This window comes from Spodoptera frugiperda, chromosome 14, assembly GCF_023101765.2.
Source record: "Spodoptera frugiperda isolate SF20-4 chromosome 14, AGI-APGP_CSIRO_Sfru_2.0, whole genome shotgun sequence".
NCBI classification, from domain to species: domain Eukaryota; kingdom Metazoa; phylum Arthropoda; class Insecta; order Lepidoptera; family Noctuidae; genus Spodoptera; species Spodoptera frugiperda.
In genome coordinates, this window is record NC_064225.1 from 5,888,521 (window position 1) to 5,912,941 (window position 24,421).

The 24,421-nt window shown below is 34.7% G+C and overlaps 1 protein-coding gene across 4 annotated transcripts in view; it reads left to right on the plus strand.

Annotated features, from left to right (window-relative positions):
• The window catches only part of LOC118279184 (uncharacterized), a 98,373-nt gene that overhangs the window by 4,739 nt on the left and 69,213 nt on the right, over positions 1–24,421 (plus strand). The window contains exon 1 of one of the 4 annotated variants that reach the window (XM_035598741.2): positions 2,754–3,249. The exons of 1 other annotated variant lie outside the window; for it this stretch is intronic. The gene's annotated coding sequence lies outside the window, so the exon portion shown is untranslated. Of the gene's footprint in view, positions 1–2,753; positions 3,250–14,996; positions 15,076–20,767; positions 21,031–24,421 lie in introns of those variants that run through there. 2 more of the 4 variants (XM_050698378.1, XM_035598742.2) reach the window with 2 other exon arrangements.

Sequence of the window (24,421 nt, forward strand, 5' to 3'; positions counted from 1 at the left end):
AGACATCGTATTCTGTTGTCCGTACATTATCACTGCTGTCCGTACATTGCAAGGCGTACCTCGTAGGCGGCGCTCCGGCTAACTACTTCCAATAAAATTGAAACAAGGCTGTCTTGATATCATATAGAGTTATTATAACCACCATTTATAAATATGTGCAGCGGAAGATGAACTTCCAGCTTCGTCCCCACTAGGAACATTTGTCGAGGGACATGTGTCTCTGGAGACATTGGTAATTGACATCGACATTGTTGACTGTGCGACAACGAACATTTTCAACAATGTCGTGGTGATGTCGTCATGTCGGCTGAGTTGTTAGAGATGAAAAATGAACCTTTTACGGATATAAACAAACTAGGGACTCCCTAAAACACATCCAATTTTAATTTCTCACAGCTAGGTTGCAGTGACTGGAAATATGTGTAGGCTCGTCCCATGTCTACATGACATGTGCGCTTTTACGGTTGGTCTCTATTATAGTCAAAGCCTTTTCTGGCTTGAAGAGTTGCAGTAGCTGGGTAAACGTAGCAGGTTTCTCTAATATATTAGTATATTGTGTCATTCAGACCACCCTGTCAGCTGCTACAATCGTGATTAGATGTATATCAAACAGATTATAATTCATATGAGCTGTACCTACAATGGAATTATCTACTTCTAAAATAGAAACTGTCAAACTGTTTCAATATAAAACGTGGTTGCGGATAAGATTAAGTTGGAGGCGGAAAAACGTTAGTTTTTAGGCAAATTTTGTGTAGGTTTTGTGTGATTAATTTATTTTTTTATTCGGACAAGTACATAATATTTCGAAATATAGTTCCATATATGTGGTGTTGTGGAGCTGCAGACGACATTACGGGGGTGAACGGGTGATTTTTAGTCCATAAGAGTCTGAAACTCCCTCCCACCTTATCCACAGAGAAAGCGTTTGATGATTTCCTACTTTAACAAACAGTAGATTTAAGCCTATTATTATTATAATTTTCAAATACGAGCGGTACACTAGCAGTAGTCTTTGAAATGGGCAATCAAGCAAAGTCAGTATGCTTAAGCGCTCACATGGAAAGCCAGATGACTTATATTTATCGAGATATTATCTTGGTCCATCGATATTCTTATCTCTAGCACAATATTCAAATTTCCCATTGATAAAGTATTATCGATAGGAATAGTATTTTATCTTGATATACGTTTTATGTTTACATTGGCTTATGCAATATCGATTCGTTGCTTTTTGCATAGAGACTTATATCTTTTGACTTTCATCTGGTATTTAGATATGACTTTATTTCTTGATAATGATTTCTTTTTTCTGCAGTTGTTTTATCTGTTAGCATGCTGAACACGTGTAAAAAAATGAGTTATACTTCATTTAACTTGCTTATGATCTCAAAATCCTCTATCTGTATTTGTTAACTACTAGAAACTTTACTACTTTATAGTTCTTTTTTATGGCATAAGCCGGTAAACGAGCAGACGGATCACCTGATGGTAGGCAGTCGTTGTCGCCGCTGCGTTGCCGGTTTTTTGGGGGTTAGGAATTTATGAGTTGTTGGGAAATCGGGGATTGAGAAGGTTGGGAAGAGTGGTAATCGGGCCTCCGGTAACCTCACTCACGCTACGAAACACAACGCAACGTTGTTTTGCGTCGGTTTTCGGTGAGGCCGTGGTATAACTCCGGTCGAGGCGGCTCATTCGTGCCGAAGCATGGCTCTTCCACAGTTAAATGTCATGGTTTTGCCCTAATCCCCACATTTGTAAGCGATTTGGGGATCGTAGCTATATCACCGACAATTTTGAGGATCTTGCTATGGTAGCTATTTAGGTAGTAGGTACAACTTTAGGACATATCCAAGAAAATGCTTATTTCTTGCAAGTCAACATGTCATTGATATACCTTTTAAAAACGTTTCGCTTAATCCTCTCTTATTTGAAGGTCACAATAGGCGATTGAATTAACAAAAAATAGTCTTCTAATAAATGACCCGAAAAGAAAATTCTCTTAGTTTAATTGAAAGTGTCTAACGAAGTCTAAAATGTACGGTAATGAACGCTTGGATAATACTTTACAAACTTTTAACAGTTCACACCACTAAAACTTTGATTACGTTTTATAAAGACGAGTTAAGTGTTTAAAATTATTGTTACATTTTATTTTCTTCTTTATCTAACGTTATTTATTATGACAGCAATAAAAAAACCAGATTGTCTTCGAATTTAAATCATACTGATGTCATTTTATACTCGTAAATCTCCGATCTTCTGTTCTAGTCCAACTAAGGACGGAATTAGGACCCTTCCCGGTCTAAAATAGAGCAATAGGCTACTTGTATCACATGAGAAGAAATGATATAATATCCGCAGTCAATGAACTATGACGGGCCGCGAACATTTGTCATAGACCCATTTTGACACGCGTGATTTCAAGTCCTTCTGCAAAAGGCATTTTTGTGTGGATAGGGATGGATGATAAGGAGTTTATTTAGAAGATAGTTTTTTACAAGCGATTGTCGATTTTAGGGACCTGAGTTTAAAAAGTAAATTTGAATAATCGAATAATGTGTCAAATAAAGGATGTTCCAATACCAACAAATATCAGTTAGATGTTCCTTTCGTGTTCGTTTCATCCCCTCAATGTCATTCTCGTTGCGTCACACGTGTAGTGTCATCCGAGACCGAGATATACAGAATCCCATATTATACACGCTGGTCTTAAATTATTAAACTGAATATTTGTCGACTCAGACGTATGTGCCTCAGTCGTTCACGAATGCCGCGTGGGCACAGATGCTCTACGATATGCTACGCACCAATCACACCATTAAAGACTAATTTTCCAATAGAAATAAATAATGCACAGCAGAGGAACGGTCAAAATAGCTACCACTTAACTATTTCCGTACGGTAGTCGCCGCCATTTTGTTTAAGTGACGCGTGTTCGGGTACTATTTTTGAATTTTACCGCGAAAATTCTAATCTAATGGCTTCATTGATTCGCGCGCGTTGCATCCAGCCAGTGATTGTTTAAAGGAGGTTTTATTTTAATCAGTGATTTTTTAATTGTACTCTATAAGGATTGTCACAGTGGATCCCTTTGTGAAGAGAAAAATGAAAGTTTTCAAAAAGAAATTGCGTTTTTCTATAGCCTCAAGCTACGTTTAGACTTTTGAAATTGTACTGACTAAATTGAGTTAGGTGATTTCACATATCGACAGCGACGGATCTGCACTATTGGGGGCCACATTGAAGGTAGGAATTTTAATGGTTTTATAGATTTAAGTTACATTAAAACTAATTGTGCTCTACAAGAATATAAGTAAGTTTTCGTATTACATTTTTCAGTTTAATTGTACTCGTTTAATGATATTTTCATCATTGGTAATGCCACGTGAGTTTCAATAAATGGATTTCTGAACTTAGCATTGGCGAAGGATTTCGATATAATTAGTTGGCGAATACAGGGCATCATAATTATGTTTCGGTTCAGTCAAACTGTTGGTGCTAAGCTAGGAGCTTGGAATTATTAATTAAGTCAGTTATGCTAACGATATCTTAATTAGACATTGTGAAACATGCCCTAAGTACCTATAATTAATGGGACCTATGGCTATAAATATTTTTTTTAAGTGTGGGAGAGAGTCATGCTACGGCGCGAATGGGCCATCTCAACCGGAGTGATACCACGCTCTCACAGAAAACCGACGTGAAACAATGCTTGCGTTGTATTACGTTGTGTGAGTGAGGTTACTGGAGGCCCAATTACCCGTTTCCAATCTCCTCTATTCCCGATTCCCAAACAGCCCTTAAATTCCTAACCCCCAAAATGCTGGCAATATCTCTGGTGTTTCGGGTGCCCATGGGCGGCGGCGATTGCTTACCATCAGGTGGCCTACTGTCTGCTCATTTGCTCGTTTACCGGCCCACACTTAAAACTCTCACAAAACCTATAATAAAATTAAATTTTGTTCTCTTGTAAGTATTATTTGTGTAACATTGTTGTATTAGAGCAAATACTTGAAATATTGTTATCTCTGCCTGTATTGAGATAATATTCTTCTAATGACAACGTTTGAGTGATCTGATAAGAGACCTCTGTATGTATTTACTTATAGGCATATCTTTGTTATGAATACTTTTTGCCAGCGGCTTCATCTACATGAAAAAAGATTATTCTCGTTTAATTTCTGATCATGTAGGAATATCTGTACCAAAACATGTTTTTTTTTGAGGGAGAAAAATCATCCCGAGTCTTCTCCCGTCTTGGCCGACGCGAGAGGGAGTGTTATACTCTTTCATCTAAAAACCACCCCGGTCTCACTCCTGCCTTTCGAGCCGGAGACCCGGAAAACCCGCTAGGTCGAAGCTCTGGTAAAAAATATGGTATTTGTACAACATCATACTGGTTCACTCACGTAAATACACTGAGAAAATCTCTATTACTTTCGAGTTAAAGAGGGACTCTTTATTATGAACAGCATGCGTCGATTCGGCGACGTTGTGCAGCCTACTCTTTCTAGCCCCCTTTTTTTTGAGAGGGGAAATCATACAATGACTTCTCCCGCGTTAGGCGAGGCGAGAAGGAGTGTCAGACTCTTACTGACTAAAAACCACCCCGTTCCTACTCCTGCTTTTCGAGCCGGAGCCCCGGTAAACCCGCTAGGTAGTCCGCAGTTTCGGATCAGGAGGTACTCAGTATAAGGTATAGATACAGATGAGACTAGCTCGTAACACTGTCCACTATGTATAGGATCTATGTATGTATGTATGTATGTATGTACATATGTATGTATGTACATATGTATCTATGTACCTATGTGTGTTTAGATATGTATCTAGTACGAAGCAATCCTCCGATCCAGTGCTCAGTGGGGAACAATAAAATCCTACGCGATTCGATGTAACTGTTGTTATATTGTTTTTTGTTTTTAAAAACAAAACTTTTTCTAATATTGGGTTATTTATTTTATTGTAGACTTATTTTTGAGAATATTGGGGTTAAATGGGAGGAACGTTTTATTTTATGGAAAATACTATTATATTATTTCAAAAGACGTTTATAGTTACTGTATTTTTCGTTTATTTAATTCTTAAGTTTGGTGTTAAAACAATAATGTGCTCCTTTATTTTTATAATGAATCTCATATTTAAAACATTGCTCGGAAAATTTCCGTAGGCGTAATATGCTCAATATAATTTCACATGTTTGTGACGGTTATAATTGTAATTCTTTTTGCTGTAAGTTTATTTTGTCTTAATTAACTTTAAATAGTTATGTGTACATAAAATAACATATTGATATACCGGTAAATGAGCAGAGGAATCACTTGATGGGGCTAATGGTAAGCAACGCAGAACCTTTTATCTGTTCTGTGGTAAGCAATCACTACAACCAATATGAACCACCTAGGTATCTAACCTAACATGCAAATAAATAGGTATACCAATAATCCATTATTTGGTAACTTCACTTTAAATCAACAAGGGAATAATATAACATGAAATTGACCCGTATAATTAGCTTGTAATATCGGATTATGCTAATAGCATAAGATTTGATCACCTGATGTTATCAACGTGTAATTACAATTGTCGGCAATTTAACTGGTTATTTAGATAATTGCTTAATACATGAGTGTAAAGTGGTTAGTTTTCATTAGGTAAAATGTAAGTAGTGCAAATAGTTGGTTCAAATACCAAGTGGAGATGTCATAACTGGGTTTCCCTTTAACATAATGACACAGAATACCAGCGCAAGGCCCTATCTTGCACTTCTTGAACTGGTCTCATTTCACCGCAAACTTGGGACATTTTTTATTATAAAATCTCATGTATGTACAAATACTTGTGTAAACTAAACATGTAACTTGTTTATTTAGCGTATGAAATAAATGTTTTTTCTTTCTTTCTACATTATGGGGAGCGCGGAACGTTACAAACCACGTCGCTCTCTATTTTCCAACATGCAGTCCCAAACTAAATACGCGTTGCCAATTGTCCACATTTTAATGTACCACTTTCTGAGCATTTATAACCTATATCTACACCTTTTTACTTATAATACTGGTATCATAGAGCTGGACCCATTTTTTGCGTCACATTACACAATCACCTTCTTTCAGCATCTCCTCTTTGTACCTATGTGGTTCATGGTGTAAACTAATTCGAGTATAGAGAGAAACTTAAAGTAGAATTTATTATATTAAGTTTACGATCAGGTATACAAATATTAATATCGTCGGTGTAACTACGTCATGAAGCCTTTACTAACGAACAAAAAATCACTCAAGGTGAAGATGCACATACTTGTGAAGCCGGAACTAGGGATTTACCATCAAAACTAATTTAGGATCGACTCGGCAATGATGACGTCAGTGAACATGACCCGTATAAAAACAATTAACTATCGTCATGTAACAGTACCTACCCATAGTACGAGTTTGCTTTACGCTAAAGGAAAACAAAACGAGATCCGTTCAAGGTGCTCTGATTGGCGACGCGAATAAACTAACGAATCAGAGCGCCTCTCTCGGTTTTCGTTCAACAGTTCAACGTAAAGTAAATTTAGGGTACATGCCGTTTTCTTTTCCTCTAATATGACTTCTGATTTACGTTGCGGTATCCAAGACAGTCATTCATGTCCATGGGAACTTCAGAGTTCCGGTGTTTTCATAGTTGTATCTATTGTAGATCCATGGCTTACAGGAGTAGCATTGAAGATTGCAATATAACAGAGAGTTTAGCTGCCAAGTCTCAGTCAAATATATGTCAAAGTCAAATCGATATTCCAATTAATCTATATATTAATACGTGATGCGAAAACTTTGTAAAAATTTTTACGAAAATTGCAAGAACGTAGGAGCATAAAATTATGGTAAACTTATAGTTTATGTGTAGGAGAAGTACAGAACGCCAATATTTATCAAAAATAATGCTTTAAAGTACTATAAATCAATAAATAAAACATTACACACACTACCATGATAGTACCTATCTGATTGTATTTGACTTAACGTCATTAACTGACAGACATTGCGATGACATTATCACGTCTTATATGATAGAGTTTTATAAAAGAGTTTGTTTGAGTTTGAGTTAAATAAAAATTATCCTTGAACGTATGTTAAGTGGTATTGTAAATTAAATCCGTATATGGTCGAATTTCGACCACCAGGCGACCACTACTCCATATTGTATTGAAATGACAAAAAATAACAGAATTAAATAATAATCTGTCAAGTCTTTCAGTCAAAGCTAGGGGCTTGTTCCAAAGTTAGCTGTAAAAAACATCGGTAGTAGTTGTAATAAGACCGATGGAAGAATACGGCTACCAAGTGTATTCTACTCTGCCCCTAAGTGCTTACACATCGGAACAAACTTAATGATTGACGTGGTTCCAATGACGTCACTAGACAGTAGACATAGTCGGTATAAAATCGAATAACAATAATAATATAATCATATAATCGTATAAAAATCGTGTTCTCGCGTGACTACACGTCTGGTCTGACACGTGACTGTATGTGTGAGACTTTTTCTATTAATCGAGATCACGAGATGGAAGGTATTACTACTACGACTAACGCGTGAGTAGGTACCTACAAACGTGATATTCTGAAAGTCATCTTGTAAGTCACTCGTTAATAACGCCATGCGTTTTAGTCCCGAAAGAGTAAACAGAGATGCACATTACGACACGTAATGCCGCTATACTATGTACATTCCGAGCTACTACTGAGAAATATTCGAATAACAGAAAAAAGCCCAGCAATACTTTGCCCGACACGGGAATCGGACCCGAGACCCCTTACCCGGTACTTGCACTTGCGACAACTCGACCAACTAGGCATTTACATGTTAATAAAACTCATTAAAAATGTTAAAATGCCAAAATCCAAAATATCTGTTATCACCTGGTCGTGCTAGTGACGAACTCCTTTTTCGAAAATAATAAAAATATCTCACTGTGGAATTAGAAGTGATATTGCAAAATGAGCTTTCAGAATAGCACGGGAGGGTCCAGCACTTGATCAAAGTTACCGGGGCTCCTGCTCGAAATAGGAGTAAGAACGGGGTGGTTTTTAGCCAGTAAGAGTCAGACATTCCCTCTTGCCCCATCCTTGCCGGGAGGAGACATTTGATGGTTTCCTCTATCAAAAAAGAGGTGTCCAATTGTATGTTGCTTTATTCTAATGCTGCGATGCGACGGTATTCTGACAAGAAAGCAGTCAAATTCAGGACCAAATATTGCTTGTGAATTTGTCAAATATTGAATATTCGTATCGCATTCGATTTTTACAATAATCGTTTAAATATCATGTTCTCGCGTCACTACACATACGGTGTAACAAGTGACTGTACGATATGAGAGATTTTTTTCTACGAGTACTAATCGAGATGGGAGATCTTGATAATTAATGTTGTTTATACCATATACAGTACGGTACGGTGTTTGTTTTAATTGTTGTTCTGAGTAAATACGCTTTTTTCTTTTCTTTTATTAATTTACATCTTGATGATGTTATGATTGGTAAACTTTATAAATGCCATTGTGATGTTAGAGCAATGTTATTTTAGATTTTAATTTTCGAACGCTTCACGTTGTGTTTTAGGCCTTCTTAGATTAGCGTTGTATAGGATAGGATATGTATTCTTAAAATATAGTAGATACTAGAATTTCTTATGGTAAAAGCGTTAATCATTATGAATATTTTAACTGATTAAAAGTGTTAGTTTCATTTCTTATTATGGTTGGATTACCTTTGACTGCCTCTTCGGAGAATTAAAGGCTTCACATAAACTGTTATATTTGTGTACTAGCAGCGAACTCTGTTTCGCCACCAAAGATGTTCCATGATTTCCTACTTTTCTCTTAAAATTTTCTTGGCTATAAACCTGACGGAGCCCGAGACCTTTCCAACGAATGCAAAACTGTGGAAATCGGTTCGTGCGTTCTGAAGTTGCGTCAGGCAGGAAAACCCGACTTATTTTTATATTAGGTATAGAAAATACATAATAAGTTGTTTTACTATTCATAATGTATCATAGTTTTCTCATAAAAATCAGTTATGACTGGATTAATAAACGTAAATGGTAAACCCAATCATGTACATAAGGAAAAGAATTAAATGGTGAGGCAACCATTAGTTAGCTTTACCTACATAGTGGTTGTAGGTACTTAATGAAGGAAAATCTATCCTATAGTAGTCTTGCAAACACTTGAGATGATGGATTAGTCGTTGCGTCAAATTGCTTAACGATTTAGATGAGTCGATCACAACAGTCTTAATCAGATTTGTGTGCTGCGCAGATTCTTACCTATAATCTAATTCACGCTACACACTTTAAGATTTAACTGTGCAGTTTTAACTGTAACAGGGGGTTTGGAAAGGGGGGTAATTGGGCCTCCGGTAACTTCACTTACTCACACAACGAAATACAACGCAAGTTGTTTCACGTCGGTTTTCTATGAGGCCGTGGTATCACTTCGTTCGAGCGGGCCCATTCGTGCCGAAGCATGCCCTGATAAACCTGAACTCTTTAATCTATGATCTTCAAACCACCTACTTAGCGCGGTGATTTTGGCAAACCCTCCTATGTAGTGGTGGCTATTATTTTTTGTTCTTTTTAGACTAGTAGTCTACTGACATGGCTTATTGATGGGTCCTACTAGTAGCTGAAGTTGGTTGCCATTAAAGATGAATCCTTGTAAGTTATAGTCAAAGCGGATACCTTCAAAAGTTATTTAAAGAAAATTCCATTTCTCACTACTTCACGTCTTTTATCAATACAATAAAAGTCTGTAGTTCAGAAAACGAGTTACAAACATCAAAAACTAACGCTTGTGTACTAGTTCAACTTATAGGTGCCGATAAACTGGGACAAACCGACGGACAACTTCTAGCTTTTGCACAGAAAATAAACGAACAAAATGCTATTTGTTCCCAACATTCAGCTGTTTGAATTCATACTTCATGTAGTGATGTGTATGAGAGTAAAACAACGTGTGTTCCGACTGCACGCGTCCGGTCTCAATGGACACATATGTTATGCACTTCCACATCGCATCGTCTTTATAAACCGACTTCCCAAAATGAAGGAGGTTCTCAATTTGGTCGGTATGTTTTTTATTATAATATGTATGTACACTGATTACGCCGAGGTTTATTGAGCGATTTGCGTGATTCTTTGTTTGTAACGAAAGAGATAAAATTTGGTTCCATAAAAATTACGCGGAATGGCTGATTTTTTTTCCCATAAAAACTTGTTTCAGTTTGGTTCAGTAGTTTTTATTTTATAAACATTTATAAGTAATACAAAGATGTTATCTATACATATAATAAAATCGTAGAAAAGTGCTGTCTGTACATTGAAAATAAAAATAAAAAAAATAGCAGGGCTTATTGTTATGTCGATGTCGAACCCAAAAATGTAATTAACTTTTTTTTGTCTGTTTGTCTGTTTGTCTGTTTGTCTGTTTGTCTGTTCGTCTGTGCGCGCTAATCTCAGAAACGGCTGATCCGAGTTGGATGCGGTTTTCACGAATATATTATGGGATGCTTAAATTTACATTTAGTGTTTGTTTCATGTCAATCGGTTCATAAATAAAAAAGTTATGTCAAATTAAAGAATCACGTCGAACATTCTATGCTTATACCATTAATCTCCGCAACTATTTGACGGATTTGGTTGAAATTTGGTACAGATATAGTTTAGAACCTTAGAAAGGACATAGGATAGTTACATTCATTTAGTTGGGTATCGGCCGAGCGCTTCGGTACTATCGTAAAAGAAGTGTATTATCAGTCGTATGATTATTTGTCTGTAGTGGTCCTGCTGTTTCGTATACCTATTCTAAATAAATTGGTTTCGTTGTATTTGTCAATTAATAAGTTTATTTGTTGGGTTTTCCTGGTTTTCTGGTTAAATTATTTAACATAGGTTTAGTTTGATTAGTAGTTACTGTAGTTAGTTTTTTTAATAAAATTGTAAATCTAATTTATTAATTAATTAGATAGATTAGATTTAAGTCGTTTCTTTTAAATTATTTAGTTTAAGCTTGGTTATTATAGCATAGAGAATAGGTTGTAATATAATTTCTTTTTTTAGGGTTCCGTAGCCAAATGGCAAAAAACGGAACCCTTATAGATTCGTCATGTCTGTCTGTCTGTCTGTCTGTCTGTCCATGCGTCCGTATGTCACAGCCATTTATTTCCGAAACTGTTGGGCCTACATAGTTGAAACTTTGTATGATGATGTATATCGTTAACCGCTATTCGAATTTTGAATAAAAATGAATAAATTTAAAAATTAAAGGGGGCACTCCATACATGGAACTGATTAAAAAAAAATTTTTTTTCAGCTAACATATCCGTGATGGGTGTCTATGGATAGTTCTTTAAAAAAGACATTAAGGTTCCTAAAACCACTTTTCGTAAAAATCAATCGTTGGAAAGTTAGACGCTTCCAAAGTGGAAAAATGAGTGTCCCCCCCCCTCTAACTTTTAAAATAAGAGAGTGAGAAAACTAAAAAAATATATATGCTGTAGATTTCAATAGAAACTAACAACGAAAATTGGTTTGAACAAGATATCATTATTAGTTTTTAAGAAATAAAACATTTTCAAAAACCGCAAATATAACTTTGTCGTTCATACAAACACTATGTAAAACCAAGTTATTTTACAACTTTTATATTATGTCATCTACTTGCTGCTACGGAACCCTTCATGGGCGAGTCCGACTCGCACTTGGCCGGTTTTAATTGTTATAAATTCGTAATTCGTAGCTTTCTTTAGTTTACTTAAGTTAATTTTATTAAGTTAATTTTATTAACTTAAGTTCGGAAAAATTATAATATTTCTTTAGTTTAAGTCCGTTTTTAAACTATTTTTTTCAATGCCCTAAGTGAGTATACATCTATTAAATTCAAACGCAGAGCTCATTATGTTGATTTTGGAAGAGTTCCCTGGAATATCTTCTACATCTCATTTTTGAAGAGATTCCGCGAGATCGGGAACTATGTGGTTAAAACCAAAAATTTGCCGGAAGTCACTATTCCACGCGAACGAAGTCGCGGGCAAAAGCTAGTTTTTAAAATATAAAAAAGGTAAAGAAAGAAAACGTCTTGCCGTTGGTAAGTTTCGAAATCGCACTCTCATGACTGAAAAGCGAGCGTCTTAAACCTCTAGGCCACCGCAACATCAACTTTTCTGTAGACGGATAGGGTTTACCGACGATACGCCACTTCAAACGAAAATTTTCTTAAAACGCACGTGTCAACCTCACGTACAAATTGTATGATCGTTAATATTCGTTCCGTATTTGTAAGATACAGGTCTTTGTCCGGTAGTGAACTCAGTCTGGTCTCTGGTCGAAATATGGTCACAATTACAAATATCCGTTACAAATATTTGAAAACAGGTGTGCTATGGTATAAAGATGCTTTTAAAAAAAAAGGGTTTAAAATTGAACTTTGACCACCACAGATGGGGCCCTGTAGGGCTGATGCTTGATCCGGAGCTGCGGAATACTTAGCGGGTTTACCGGGGCTCCGGCTCGAAGGACAGAAGTAGGAACGGGGTAATTTTTAGTTAATAAGAGTCTGTTACCTCTCGCCTCACCCAAGGCGGGTAAAGTCATTGGATGATTTTCCCCCCTCAAAAAAGCACTATTGTAACGTATATCTATCCTTCTAACATCTACTAGATATAGTATTAAGATGCTTCATCAAGAACTATTGTAGTTAAATGAGTAATTTCCTCTTAGAAATTAATTTAAGAAACTGAATCACCAACTAACACAACTAATTGCCTAAATTAAGTTTTAATTAAATAATTTTCCTTTTGTTCTATGGTATATTAACCTTTATGCTTTTAGATGAAGAGTAAACACACAAATAAATTATTAGAAATATCGAATTTAAGTTCTTTTTAAAATGCTCATAGAGAAATAAAATAAATATGTCTGCCATATTTATTTGTGTATCTTAATGGCATTATAACTTCAAAATGTATGAGCCGATTTTGATTCAGTCTTTTTATTCGTACCGCATCTGATAATAATATCAGATGCTTGTGGTCAATAGGGATGATGACGGGGTATGAAAATTAAAAATCTATTTATTCCGTCAGGTAGGTAATGAAAAAATATTAGACAAGTATTTTCTTATTTTGTCATATAACATAACAATACTCGGATAAAAAGTATCAAAGGACTGAGAGCAATACGTCATTTCTACGTATAAAATGTACCTAGAAGAGACGTCAAACGATATTTCAAATCGATCGATACATCTGCGAAAGTATTTGTTCCGTAAGAAACTAAAAAATACGTGTCTAATATTTTAAAATAATCTACAAGACGGACATTAAAATAAAAATTAGTCATCTATCCTATTATACTATTTGACCGAGTCTAAAACCATATGAAAAATAAAAAAAACAAAATTGACTAAATGTCCAAAACCTTCTCCTCGACTTTTTAATTCACGCCTTAGCCCACAAATCTCTCACCTGGTTCCACAAACGTGTCTTCCTGCTTACATTTGAATCTGCACGGGTAGCGCCCGACAATAGGGCAATTGGTTCACTTGATTGGAACACAATGGGCCGAGGTGAGCTGCTAGCTATATTTTATTTATCACGTTCCGAGTTCATTCCCAATAGATATAGTGTCAATGTCTGTGATCTTGAACTCTGGTTTTCTAAGATGTTTTTTTCTACGATGTCAGATGGACATACTGAGAGTTTGTTTTACAGGTTGTTCGCTAGCTAGGAGCTAGGAAATAATTTTCGAATTTACCTGACTAGCAACTCTAATGAGGTAGTCTATCAGATTAGAAGCTGTATAACATCCAATATATTATTGACGTCTAAATTCTAGGTTTTTCTAACAATACTCTACCAAATTCTATCATTCTCAACAAATGGACTAACCAACACAAAAATAATTAGTGAAATCGGACCAGTAGTTCCGGAGATTAGCGTGTTCAATCAAACAAACTCTTCAGCTTTACATATTACTGTCTGACCCAGTAAATTTCATACCGCCTCAAACACTTTTTTTTTTATTTTTTAAACCTTCCCTGGACTTCTACAAAAATTAGCCAAATCGGTTCAGCCGTTCTCGAGTTTTAGCGAGACTAACGAACAGCAATTGGAATTTATACCTATATTAGTATATAGATTAGTATTAGTATATAGATAGGAAAAAGTCTATTCACCTTAAAATAACAGTTTACCGGTTTTTCAAAATATATATAACTGTGTTGCAAATTATATTACTTCTTTGTTAGAAACACGTGTCTTTTGTTTTACAACATACATTAGCACAAAGTATTGTATCTAATTACTTTACAGACTCGTTAGTTTGCTTGTAATGAGCGTGGTTTAGTTTAGAATTTTTGAGTTACGCCTGTTTAGGACTAGTTAAGGGGAGGCGTTTTATCTGGAGCTGCGGATTACCTAACGGGTTTACCGGGGCTCCGGCTCGAAAAGCAGGAGTAGGAACGGAGTGGGTTTTAGTCAGTAAGAGTCTGACACCAAAGTGTAGATTTTGCCTCACCTCCGGCGACAGAAGTCAATGGATGCTTTCGCCCCTCACGGCGAGAAAAAATTAAAAAGAGAGACGTTTTAGTTTTGAATGTACTTGAGGAATGACGACCATTTCGTCATCATCAACTGTCATTCCAAACTCCACCTAACTTAAGCCTTCCGGAATGACTTTTTTAAATCTTGAAATTAAATAATAGTTACTACGGAGCCTCGATTTTTTTCAAAAGGTTTACTTCTTTTAGTATAACTGGCGAAACTACATTATATATCTGTCATTTCCAGTTCTACTAGGGTAAAAAACACGTCTTTGGCAAAATATTGACATGTCTTAAAGTCCTCCTACAGATTTTACGTGTGGCGATAGAAGTCTATCCCTTAACTACAGTACTAAGCGAAATATTTAAAAGTCTAATTGTAGGCAGAAACAGTTCATTTATCTACGCGTTTTGTTAAGAGAATGCCTGACTTAGTTGCTAGCCTATTGTGATTTGTGATTGTCATCAAGTGAAGAGTGAAGAAAGGGGTGAGTTCGTTTGTCATCTTTTATCATACGTATTGTTACATTATGTATAGAGCTAATTATATGTACGTAGTATTATTACCCGGAGAATTAAACTAAGGAGTGCAAAAAATCATTATATTAAAAAAAGTTCGTAGATAATCATAAGCTACTCTGTTTTAAATTCATACAAATGAAACTTAGGTAGCGGGCCATATATTTTATTTTCGAGGGGAAAAATCATCCAATGACTTCTGTCTTGGGCGGAAGTCTCAGACTCTTGCTGACTTAAAACCGCCCCGTTCCTATTCCTGCTTTTTGATCTAGAGACCCAGTAACCCGCTTGACAGTCCGCACCTCCGGGTCGGGTCTATAGAGTTTATACAATACACTTGTATATAAGTATATTCAATGACTTTGGACATCCACTATGGTACATTATCACCGTCTTACCAAAGAACATCTCAACAGGTACATAACACTGCCGCTCTACGTGACTCCATCAAAATTTACCTATAATCTTTATGTCTTTATGAAATCATAGGAAATACCGCGATGCTTTACCATTCCGATAGGTACCTACGATTAATTATACCGTGTGGGATGTTTGTGATGATTTAAGTTAGTGGTTTATACTATAACATACTAGCTGACCCGGCAAACTTCATACCGCCTCAAACAGTTTTTTCTCACCTTTTAAACCTTCCCTGGACTTCTACAAATAATTCAAGACCATAATTTGCCAAATCGGTCAAGCCGTTCTCGAGTTTTAGCGAGACTAACGAACAGCAATTGATTTTTATATATAGAAAAGAAGATAACACTACACATATAAAGTGACATTACGTGTCATAATGTGCACTGCTACCTATCACTTCGGGGATAAAAGGTTAAACGATATATAAAAAAATAATATTACAGTAGTCAGCGAGGGGTAAATAAGTAAAGTACACATTAAGTGTTTTAAAATGCTTATTGCCTTTTCTAATGAAGATACCAGAAAGAACTTTAGTCAACGTACGTATCGAAGCTTTGTTCAAGTAGATGGTAGTGGACAAACTAAGGTACTTAATATTAGATAATATTAATCCATTGTTTTATTTGATTTCATATGGGAATGGAATGGTAAGCGGTGTAGACACACTACGTAACAATGGAATGCATGACAGTTTGTGAAAGTTATCATGCAAACGGATTTCCAAAACTAAACTGCATGTGACGTTAAATTTCATAAGTAAAAAAGCTAACTAAAGTAACAAAGAATATTAGGTAAACGTACCTGCATCTCTGCCTACCCCTTTGGGAAATAACAACTTCATCATCATTAGTTACACCTTTAGTTAAAAGGGATTATCCCGTAGTCGTAAATCAAAAACTATGACACCTATTTCCAACGTCATAAGATGTATTTTATTAGTAGGTATAACTATGAGCAATACTTTACCGTGATACAATAATGAGTGATTTTCCAAGTGACTTTTTGCAAACAAAAGATGATCTTCATTAACAGTCTGTGACCACTGTTGGACTATAAAGCCTAGTTTAGACAGTCTTTGGGTCAAGTAACTTCACCATTACCAACAACTAGCAAACTCGGCGAACTCCGTTTCGTCACCAAGAATTTTCTTTGCTATGAACATCACGGAGCCCGAGTCCTTTCCAATGAATGCAAAACCGTGGTAATCGTTTCGTGCGTTCTGGAGTTATAGCGTCAGGAAGGAAAATCAGATTTATTTTTATATAATAGATACCACCAGTGAGTGTCCACTATTTTTTACTCTCTCTCGCTTCACCCAAGGTGGGAGAAGTCATTGGATGATTTTCCCTCTTAGAAAAGAAAAAAAGTGGCCTCTAGGAAGACATTGAGGACTCCGAAGCAAGTTGCAACAGGATCGAAGGAAGGATCAAAGGACCCTTTGGTCCTTAGGTACATCGCAAGTTTTAGTCTTGTCGCAAGAACTGATTCTGATTTTGAACCTGACCTACATATTTTTGGTAAATACCCAGTACATGTTTAATTTTAAAGGATAATAAATAAATTAAAACAATTAAAATACAATGCAATAAATACTTCAAGAATTTGAATTTCGTAAACTGTACTCACGTATATAAAAGTACCCCAATAAGTCATTTAATTTCCTACTTTATAACTAAAAATATAGAGCTGAAATTCATTCAAAAAAATCTGTCAACTGTTGTCCACACACGCTCATGAAGGTATACCAAAACATAGTGTTTCTCTATTAGACTTTGAATCATAATACTCAAATATTAAAGTTTGAAATCCTTTGACAGATTCAAGTAAGTGCTGCTGTAAACCTGTTCTTAATTAAATCCGGCGTCGCAGCTGATTTCGTAAATGATACTGATTTGTTCATGTTTCAGACTGTTGTATTCTTTTTTACCGACTACAAAATGGAGGAGGTACTATGTTCAGATGTTTGTATTTTGTTTTATTTCTCTCTAGTTAAAGGGTTTTTAGTTATATTGTAGGTTATTGGAGGCTAAAGTGTTTGTAATTTAAACTAGCAAACCCAGCGAACTCCGTTTCGCTACTTATAATTTTCCCTGTTTTTCTGCTTTACTGATAAATCTCTTGAATTTTTCTTTGCTATAAACCTGACGGAGCCCAAGACCTTTCCAATGAATGCAAAACCGTGGAAATCGTTCGTGCGTTCTGGAGTTACAGCGTCAGGAACACAAGCCTGTCCAAGCTCATTACCACTTCAGCCTGCAAATTTCGCGAGCTATATCGGTAACTATAGTCCTTTTGGCGAATTCCACATTTCGGATAGTGGACCAAGACAACCCGAGGATAGCTCTCCTCTCTATTGCGCTCTGAGCAACTTTGGTTCAAACTTTATCTAATGTATCTCAGTGTGCATCGCGTGACAGTTTTAATATACGGGCATTAAAACATTTATCTATTGCAATGTAATAAGCAAGTACCTTGATTATTGACGTAACTAAAAGTAATAAAAATATCAATAAAGATAACTAATCTAGTCTTTGTCTCCGAGATGATTATTTATCGGATGGTTTAATAGGGTTTTACTCTAAGCAAAATTAAAATCTATATTTTTTTCTGTCTTAAGTACATACTCATACTACTCGTATCTCTGTCTGTTCCGCGGACTGCCTATCGGGTTTTCCGGAGCTCCAGCTCGAAAAGTAGCAGTAGCAACAGGGTGGTTTTTAGCAGGTAAGAGTCTGACATTCCCTCTCGCCTCACCCACGTGAGGAAAAAGTAAGAAGAAGTTCAATAAAGAATTAGAAAATAATAAATACTGTTATACGGTCGTATCCTCTCCAGCTATATAATAGTACCACCGATCATTTGAACGGTAGTCCGATCGTTTTACAAATGAACACAATTTGCGATGTCGAAAACTCTTGTATTAAAATGTTAATTTGCGGCATTCATAATGCAGTTTAATACGGAAGACTCACACGACAAGAAAATATAAAGATAAAAAATATGGAGTCAAAAGTCACGGCTGTATTACAACATAAACTTTTGTAACTTGATATAACATTAGAATTGGTGTTACGTGAATCAATGGAGGAGAGATATTTACAGATTGACGCAGCAAAGATTGTCAATCTGTAAATAGATAATTATGTTAATTTTTGAAGTGGTGTTAAAGAAAGTGTTATTAATTTGGCTTGATCTATTATGTAATTGAGAAGAACCGGAATGATCTCTAAAAGTAATTTATTAGTTAGTCGAATAAGAAACAAGGAAACTACAAAGACGGAAGCTAAAGTTTGGTGTATTTGTATAGAAAGACCACTAAAAGGACCTAAGGACCAATTTTTTAAAAACCATATAGATAATCTTTCAAAGAAACACCGTAAAATTCGAAATAGCGACGACTATCGATTGTTATAGCGTCCATTCACATTTATGGTTCTCTTTTTAGGGACTCAGTCTCTTACGGATTAAAAACCAACCCGTTCCTACTCCTGTTATTTAAGCCGGAGCCTCAGTAACTAGGCAGTCCGCAGCTCCGGCCTTTTGGGTAATATGTAAAGTATAATATTATGGGCTAGATTTCTTATATTTATTATGGTTTTTAATTTAGTAACGACTGTTGCAATCCAGTATTTGGTTCCTTAGTAACCTATTTCCTTTTTAGGAATATCAAATCTTACAGAGTCTGGAATAAGTACTTAATAGGTATAAGCTATTGCACCAAAACATATAAAATTAGGGAATAGAGTCGCTTTTTAACACTCTGTATTTAATAACTGCCAAAAATTTGAACTAGAATGTAGAATTAGGTGTCGTTCACCCCTATATCCTTCATCCTGAAGATTTTCTTTAAATACTAAATTTATTACTAAGAACTTAAGGTTCATTTTTCTATGTTACCGTGTAAGTACATTCCCATACTGTTTACTTAGCACGTGATAGATGCAAGGTACAGTTGGCGCCAAAAATCGCCTCTCACGCGACAAGGTCGCTAGTACGACTTAAGCGGAGATGCACTTGTTAGGGCTACCAAACTATTTACGTTTATTTTTCTATTTTTAGATTGTAATTTAAAATTCAAGGCTTTTGTTTACGAATTTAGAATTGCGTTTGACATAAGGATGTGTTTTATTCGTTGCGTTTTGCGTTAGTTTTATTCACGGTTTTTTTCGTATTTGCTTGTCGTTCTTTATAAATGTTTGTTATTTCAAAGGGTGATTACCTACTTATACTATCGTTTCTTATTTACCCTAAAATATCAAATTCAATATAAACACAAAATTAAACATCTTATTTTTAAATTAAATCATTACCACAAGGACCAAAATCTTTGAAAAAAGGACCACCTCCTACAAAATTTTCAACAAGCAGTACAAAAGGAACGAACATTGGATCAAACATTTGGCTAACCAAAATCTTTTGGTTTATCAACCCATTAATCATTAAAAACTGTTCGCTAACCAATTACTGAATGAAAATAGATTTATGTTCCTATTGTTTGATGACCTTCCATTTCACATAAGTGCATGGACCTAACCGGTTTTCCTTAGGGTCCGTGCAGTGCTCAAGATGATACGCTTGGCCAAACGAAATGGTGGTAGGTGAGTTGATATATTGTGGTGCAGGGTTGTTGACCCCTTAAGTAATAGTAAGGCCATATTTTTAAAATTTTAGTGGTATGAATTTTTGGGGAAAAATAAAATATAAATCATTATTTTGATTGTTTACATTTATGTAAGAGTTAGGTTATTGCTTTAAAATAACTGTGGTCCTTTTATTTATAAAAAAAAATCTGACTTATCGCGAGGACCAAATAATATCTTAGACTTTTCAATATTGTTTAAGTAGTTAGTAGGATGTTTAGGATAGATGATGTTAACATGAAATAACTAATAAATAAAAGAAATGAAATCGCCTAGATTCATTCGCATGACATCATCGGGATGTACAAAAGTTGTCATCATCATATTTTTTAATATCCACTTAATAATTCACCACATAACTAAAACTATTATTTAATTTAATTAACCAACCAATCATTTATTTAAATTACAACACATTGACCGCAATAATGTACAAGACTTACCTAATAAACTTCAACGGCATGCGTCACCACTTATGACGACTTACATCTTTATTGATATCAAACGAGATGAAACCTAAATCAACCTACTATGAGGCGTAAAGCGTAAATACGTGTCTACAAGTCTAGAGAGGCAGCCCTACCGTCAACAGGTGATATGGAACGGCTCAATGGTCATTTACTGACTACCAACCATATGTAGCGTTCGCGAACGCGGTTTGAAATTCCAAGTGTTTCGAGTGTCGTTCGCTCGCTCGCGAGATAAATAAATAACGTAAACTTTTTTTTTCTATTTATCGCAAATTTTGTGCATATTGTTTTTTTTTATTTATTTATTTTAATATGACTAAGTGAGTGTTTTGTGACTTTTGTTCTGCATATTAATTTTTCTTGGTTTTTTTTGTGATCGGATTTTTTTTCTGTAAGTACCTACATTGATTTTATTTTATTTACTTATTTATTTTGTTGTGTCTGTGATATTATATTCTTGTATACAACCTATAGATGATAAAAAATGGAGGTCTGAGTTTTATAATAAAATAATAAAAAATGACACTATCAATAACAAGAAGCGTAAAGTTTAATCTAGTATTTAGCATTAAATAAGTAATTTATAAAATGCCAATGATAAATAAATATTTTAGAAAATCTCGGTCCCTACTCCTTTGGTGAATTATATGATGATAACAGGACGGTTATCATAAAAGTTTCATCTCTGATTATCATAACGTAGTTTTATTACTCTCTTAATTATGTTAGGAATTAAAATTTTATTCCTTAGTAGAACATGTCCTACAAATGTTTTTAAATTAAACCACAACAATATGATGTTGTTACCAATTCAGAAATAATACGCTTAATAAACATGCTGATAAGCGATTAAATATTAAAATATCTTTCATACTTTACTATAATTTCTATAGTACAATGTGTTTACAGAAATAAAAACATGACTTTTTATGCGCAAACATAACTGAACTAGAAATGCCGGCAACAACCTATTGTACTTATTCCGTCAAAAAATACTCTGAAACATTATTTTTTCCTACATTTTAAAGCCAATAAAATTGCAATCCTTACAGCAATTATAACAAAAGCAACAAACTAACCCACTAATGTAAAAACATTAAAATTATAATTACTCTCACTTTCATCACTCTACATACTTAAACTACATCTTAAAACAAACCAGTATAATTAGACATTACAAAATGGTCGCACATACGAAGCGGACTGTCAAATAAACGTCAAAATTCAAACGTTTTAATCCAGTTCCATAATTCGTTGCGTATCAAGTTATTCTGGTCCTTCGGTCCGCGTATTCTAAGCGGCTAGCTGGCTTGCCCAACACATTGCCTTGACCGTTTATATGAACCAGGCTTGGCGGGTTGTAATGGCATCTTAGCCAGTATAATGTTTAGAGTTTCAAGACAATAAATAGGTTATTATAGATCCTACGCAAAATTGTGGCTTCCTTTTGATTCATCGCTCTTTATAAAGATTGTCTGGTCTTTATTGGTCCTCATTGAGATTTGCGAATTTTGCGTTACGTATGTTATTCTTGAGTTTTGCTTGTGTGTAAGTGACTGAGCTAAAATAATTAAAGTAAATAATTAAAATCTTTGGTTTTATGAATTAAACACTCATAATATTTTGGGTACTTTTAAAGGTCTGATTGTGATTATCTACATATATGGTACATAGTGTATTAGATTCATAAGAGAGTGAATTGATGATAATTTTGGTTGAAATCTGGGGAATCCTCTTGTATTTGCAATTTTTTTAAATCAAAGAAAGCTTGCGCTATGGCAGCTGACAAGACATGTTGTGTATGTAATAATATTATGCAAATTTTCAAGTGTCTATGACTACAATATAGTTGCTCCTATTGATCCAAATTCAACGATTATCGATGTTTATCTCAGTTTACATCATCACGATCTCGTGACTAGATTATCTTCTAGGGTTTTTCTAAACACAAATAGTTATAGATACCTAAACTTATATTGTTTCACAATGTGGCAAATCTGTATTGTGACAATGTATTTTCAGTCATGAAATTTTGTTATTATGAATAGTAATGAGAGTTCTAGTGTCTGGTGTTACAAACTGTAATTGTTGATAAAGAGACACGTGTATGATAAAAATAAAACTCAATTATACATGCTTACTGACCATATAAGTCCTCAAATTCGAATTTGAATAAATATACATACATTGTTTATTACTTAATTTTTTAATTCATCAAATCTTCAAAGACTAAAATAAAACCTTATAATTTGGTCCTAAGATCCGCAAAAGCACAAATAATTTAGATCATGTACCAATATATTAAGTTTAAGATTTTATTTGTTTGTTTATATGTATGAACTCGTTAATATCCGGAACTACTGGTTCGAATTGAATAGTAAAAAAAATATATAGTTTTAATTAGTTTTTTCTGTTCTAAAGTATAGATGCCAACTTTATCAAAGAGTTGCAAAAAGACAAACCAATAAATGAAAACTTCATTTGCGTATCATTGCCGACTTGAGTATCTTCGAAACCTAGATCCGTTTGCAAATTAAAACGCGTTACCTACAAGTGTGACGTCAGTATACAGATCCTGGTACACTAAGTGTTTCCCCAGGATCCGTCTAAGTCGATTACTATGCAGCATTAAAATGTTTCTAGGCGGACGTGAGAATTTGTATTGGCATGCCATTATGATATCATTATCATTCGTCATTAAAATTACAGTGTTTGTCACGGAAAATTGGTTGCGGATCGAAGGTTTTTGTTATGTTGTTGGGTTGAAAATTGATTAATATTTTTTTGTACTTATAGTATAATAGCTTTTTATATGAGACATATGAATCCGATGTATCTAAGAAATATGATAGAAGTTAAGGGTGTTATTGAGTAGTTTTCTATGACGCGTATTATTATAATTTATACTTGCTGTAATGCGGGTTTTATCTCGTAAATTTATGAGTTAGGCATTCTTTCCTGGATATTAGGTATTGTAGAAGTTTCTTTTGTGACGTTGTTCGCACTGTTTATTTTCACATATTATTTCCTCATCTCATTCTTGTATTTTTGAAACGTTGCACTCGCAACCACTCGGTCAACGAGGCACTCTGTATTTTATCTTGAAGTTAGTAACAGTGTCAGGTCATTAGAGGTTAAAATGTTAAGTTATGGTTCAAGTATCTCATACCGATCCAGATGAAAATTTGCCGCCCTATCACTTAAAAAAAATTGTGAAAGGAAAATGTTAACCAATTAATATTCTTTCTCCGAGATTATTTAAAATCTTGCGTGTATTACTGATATCGTTTACCGCAATCAATTACGATACGAGTTTTTTCAATGTGATAATTATGTATTTTTCTCCGTAAACGTCAATTACAGAAGTAACGCAAGAAAATCTCATGGAATTACTGTTTTTTTATATTCTTTGTAACTGATATCATTCTTAATTATTCTTAAATGCACTTTTTTGTGTGAACTTTTTATTCCTCTTACACACGTATCCTTTTTTATTTATTCAATTGGTGATTAATTACAACTAGTGTCAATTACTGCAATGTTCATTAGCGTCATTCAATATAACGCCAATGTTAGTTACATTAAAATAATGGGCAAATTTCATTTTGGTCTTTTGGTCCTAAAAATTAATTTCAATACAACTAACTAATAAATCCAATTAAAATGATTTGATATTTAAATGTCAAATCATAACAATATATTGGTATAATTGAATACATAAACTGCATCATTAAATAAAAACCTTTGTGTGACCTAGGATGGTCCTTTAATAATTATTAATA